The sequence below is a fragment of the Lathyrus oleraceus genome, chromosome 7 (genome assembly GCF_024323335.1).
Source record: "Lathyrus oleraceus cultivar Zhongwan6 chromosome 7, CAAS_Psat_ZW6_1.0, whole genome shotgun sequence".
Lineage (NCBI taxonomy): Eukaryota > Viridiplantae > Streptophyta > Magnoliopsida > Fabales > Fabaceae > Lathyrus > Lathyrus oleraceus.
In genome coordinates, this window is record NC_066585.1 from 253,271,280 (window position 1) to 253,276,228 (window position 4,949).

The 4,949-nt window shown below is 35.6% G+C and overlaps 1 long non-coding RNA gene across 1 annotated transcript; it reads left to right on the forward strand.

Annotated features, from left to right (window-relative positions):
- The first annotated feature begins 1,619 nt into the window (after positions 1-1,619).
- Positions 1,620-3,613, forward strand: LOC127106395 (uncharacterized). The gene is made up of 5 exons (XR_007795378.1): positions 1,620-1,988; positions 2,078-2,186; positions 2,345-2,492; positions 2,580-3,141; positions 3,280-3,613. It is a non-coding gene; the product is annotated as an uncharacterized LOC127106395 (long non-coding RNA).
- The last annotated feature ends 1,336 nt before the right edge of the window (positions 3,614-4,949 follow it).

The window sequence follows — 4,949 nt, forward strand, 5'->3', positions numbered from 1 at the left end:
CCATACATCGAACAGATTTATAAATCTACATTCGGAAAAAGCGTCACTTATCTCGACTCAACAATCGTGGCCGAAACATTGTTTTATATCACTTAAGACAATATATCTTTCATTTATGAAAAAGGTTCTTTGATTGGTCGCACGGCGGCTAGAAAGAGTTTGATTGGTTGGATGTATTTTGAGGGATGGCGAGAACTTGGATGAGCGAGATATCCATCTCGAATCCTAGCCTCAGGAGTGCACAATATACACCATGTTCCATTTCCATCTTCATTCGCAAAAGTATTTAATAGAGATTAAGTATTTTTAGGTTTGATTGAGAAAGGGTTTGAAGAAACCACATTGACAATTTTAGACGATGGCGAGAGTTAAGATTGGCGAGGCATCCGCCTCGAATCTTAATCTCAGGAGTGCACGGTATACACCATGTTCCATTTCCATCTTTATTGAAAGAGGTTAAGATAGGAATTAAGTATTTTGGAGTTTGAAGGACGAGTACTTATGACTTGCAAGCTCTTACAGCTTGGGTCTAGTACTCGGGACTACGTCTGGACATTCCACCCAGGCAGTCTGTTTCTTTCCAATACTGCTAAGAAAATGATTATTTACGAATGTTTTGGAGGGAAGACGAATATTTATGGCTTGCAAGCTCTTACAGCTTGAGCCTAATATTCGGGATTATAACTGGATATTCCATCCAGGATAATCTTTTTCTTCATGTTTTAATTAGAAAACGATTTGAATATTAGAGTGTGGAAGGGAAGACGAATATTTATGGCTTGCAAGCTCTTACAGCTTGAGCCTAATATTCGGGATTATAACTGGATATTCCATCCAGGATAATCTTTTTCTTCACGTTTTAGAAAAGGGTTTGAATATTATGTTTGATTTGTGAAATGATCTTGAAATGATTCACATTTATTTTTTGGAATGTATTTTGAAATTGAGGAAAGTTGAAATTGATTTTGAAATCGAGTGAAATTTGAGTATGATTATTTACACGTGTAAAAGTATAGATATGTGTACTAATAACCTAACTAAATTAGTTAACACACAAAAATCGACTAATTGAATAAAATAATACCGGAAGTTCAACCACTAACTAAATCTAAAAGGTAAACATTTAAAAAAAATACAAACCACTAAATAACAATCGAATTAAATTAATAAAGATAAAAATAAAAAAATTAAAATTAAAATAAATAGCAAGATACTATATAGAAAAAGAAATTAAGTAAAATGGTATGCATAACAAATATAAACACGAAGATTTGCTAACCCCAAGTATCGAAGCCCTCACACTAAAGAGAGTGAAATTGCTCTCTTTCCACTAGGCCACTTGTGGTCATTTGCTATCTTAATGCTAATTTGAATAAGTAAACCAAAATATATTAAAATTAAAATTAAAAATAAAACCAAGATAAAATAGTCTGTTGGACTACCAATTAAAAGTGGAAAAATCCAAGAAAATAAACCCAGCCGCCTGGCTGTTGGGTTCCAGAGGCTAATGGATTGGGAATACAAAAAAAAACATTAATATACACTATTAAATAAAAGAAACAGGAAGACTAAACGTAAAATCTTTATGGTTTAAACGTTTGTTTTTCTTAAATAAATAAAAAAGGAAATAAAATGAGAAGATGTGAGGTACAGTAACGAGAAAATCCCTCATCGTCCTCACTCTCATCCTCCATCCTCTCGTCACTCTCGACCACAAACTCACTCAATCTCGTCGTTCTCTACCGCTCTCGACCACTCTCAATCTCGCTTCTCTCATCAAACTCGCGTCCTCTCAATCTCTCACATTAGCCTCAATCGCTCTCACTCTAAAACCTTCGCACCTCTCTCAATCGCTCGCGCTTCGCTCTCTCACTCTGAACATGCAAGAATCCATGGCTTTAAGGAGAAACAAAAAAAGAGGCTCACCTTCGGTGGTGACGACGGCGACGATGAAGCTTAAATCTCACTTCTTCGCCTCTTCAATCCAGGTTTTCTTCTGCCGTTTTTAGGATTAGGGTTTCGTTTCTGAGATTTTTCCTCCTCCTCTTCTCAATCTCACCTTCCCTTTTATATCCAGCACATTAGGGTTTCGGGTTGGCTTATACAGATCAAAACAAGTATCTCTGCGAAGTCCTTTCGGTGGACTCAGTTTGGATCGGGCCCTTTGATGCTTGGATTTGGAAAAGGTAACCTGAAGCCATGCTTTTCCTTTGAATTTTGTCTCAACTCCATTTTGGGGCATTTTTGAATTTTAACTGCCTTGCTAATTGATTGGTTTTACTGCAGTAAAATTTAGAGAAAGCATGAGTAACTTTGGTTTGTATTGCGATGCGTTCTACTGCAGGTCTATTGTATTGCTGCAGAATGGATGGAGAATGATAATGCAGGTTTATTTTGGCCGGTGGTTACGTTCTGCAAGTGAGGCTAGGCAGGTGTTTCAAGCACATCCTCACTTAGTCTTGAATTATCCTGCTTGCAGGTTTATTACAAAGGTTGTTGTTATAACCACATGTATTGATGCAACTTATTTGGCATGGAATTGATTATTGTTGATACTAATGATTGGCTGAATTGCACAGTGATGCTACATGATTGAGCATGCCACTGTTTAGGCTTGTTTGTTACAGGTTGTGCCTTGCCCTTTATTATTTGTTGCAGGTTTTGTTTTTTCAGTTATCAGTTTGTTACAAGTTGGGTTATGTTGAATTTGTTGTAATTTGGTTACGATACCGTTTGAGACTGGACAGTGTTGAGAGTGGGAAATCCAAAAAGAGTTTATCTTCAGTTGTGTTAATAAAATGTGTTATGGTTGAGTTTTTTTTGCTGTCATGATGTTGATTGTCTTATGTATTTTTGTAAGGCTACGCTTGAAGTTCTTTCCATTGATTGATTGGCTACGTGATGGTTTGTTTTTTAGCAGGGTCATGGCATTTGGATGGTGATGAATTGGAAAGCTATGGACTATGCCCATGGAGGATTGCAATTGCTGCAATGTTTTGTTCTTCATAACCGAAGGTTATTTTTGAAGTATACATCAAAATGCATTCGACATATAGCGTCTTCATTGAACCATCCATTTCAAAAGTTTTGAGAACGCGACGAGCCAACAGGAGACCGGTGCAATAGGCTGCAACATAGTTGGTAAGACCTATTTCAAACCATAGTGAGGAAGTTCTTGCGCATAAGCCTCTCTTCTCTGAAACTTGACTTGAAAACTCTTGAAGTAAGCCTTGCTTGAATATTCATTTTGACATTTCGCTTCTTTGATGGATTTGGTAGGTTGGTGGCTCGAGTTGTAAAACATGGACATGGCGGAGAGCATATTCAAATCTGAAGCAAACTCTTATCTTGAAGTAAAGAGCTCGATTTATAACACTACATGTAGCTGACTATAAGAGGTTTTGGAACCTGTAAAATCTTCAATGCTTTGGATAGTTACAATGACCCTCAATGTATTAAAAAAATCTGTTGTATTTGTGTTTTCTTAATGTGTGCTTGTAAATTAGAATTGTAATGGAAACATTTGAAATTGTGCTTGAAATTGGGCTACTATGCATCTGTGTAATTGTTAACTGTTAGTGAATGATATGAACTGCAATGAATTGTTGGTTCAGCTGCTGCTAGCTAGTGTTGTAGGATATGGATGTGATGCATTGTTATGCTTGAATGTTAAATGGACATGGTGTGATACCAATGTTGCGAAAATGATCACATATGATGTCAGTAGTTAGCATGTTAAATGGTTAGTTTTGGCTGTGAGTTATGACAGGGTTGTTAGCGGTGATGCTTTGCTTGTAATCGTGATTTGTAATAAAAATAGTGTGGTCTACTACATGATAATGTATGGGTATATGCTTGTGAGTGCTTTGGAATTTGGCTTGCTATGAATGCTTGTTGTCATGGGCAATTAAGTATGTCTGGAAATGTGTGGTTGCTAAAATTGGTTTAGATTGGTTGGCATGATTAGTAAATGAATGTATGGTATTAATGAATGGATGAAAATTTGGTTGAAACTTGATTTGATTTGAATTTGGTTAAATGGTATGTAATTTTGAAATATAATGAATTTGTGATTGTAATCTGAACTTGGTTGAAGTGTTTGTAAAATGTGATAAGAATGGCGAGACCTTGGTTTATGAAATGGATGTTTGGTTATAAAAATGGATATGGATTTTTAGAAATAATCCAAGACTAATCTAAATGTCAATTTAAAAATCAAAAAACCAATAAAAACCAATTAACATCAAATTAATCTATAATTTGTTAAAACTACTTTGATATCAAATTCTAACATTTATTTGGAAATTAAAAATCAATTAGAGTTTGAATCATTAGTAAAAACACAATTAAGATTAAATTGAAATTTGGAATTAGACTTAATTTGAAATTAAAATTGAAAAAATAAAAAGTCAAATATTTAGAATCCATTTTATAACCAAAAGCACCATGATCAAAAAGGCCTAGACAATGACCAATGTTTAACAAAAAATATGGATTTGGGAATGGACGGTTGCCTTTGGTCATGACTGTATCCAAATGAACTTTAGGCCATGTGCCAAATAAAAAAAGAAAAAAAAGAAAAAAATTCAGGACCAAAATCGGGGTATGACACACTCTCTATCAGAATGTCTGAGATGAGTCTTCCCAGAGGGATGTAGTTCCTGGGCTTCATGTTATTCCTTGTGTCTCTGATAGAATCCATGAGATACTTGAAGAGGAGATATTGAAGGTTCAACTTCAGACCTTTGTGAAGACAATAGAGAATGCACTTCTGGTCTATGTTGATGTAGTCAGAGGAGCTGGAAGAAGGACAATGATAAATGGTTCCCAGAATGATCTTGAGACACACCCTTAGATTCTGGCAAAGCTCTTTGTTCTTGGATGATTTCCCTTCCGGGTTCTGATAAAAGATGGTGGGGATAACTTCCTAGGATATGTACTTAGCCCTA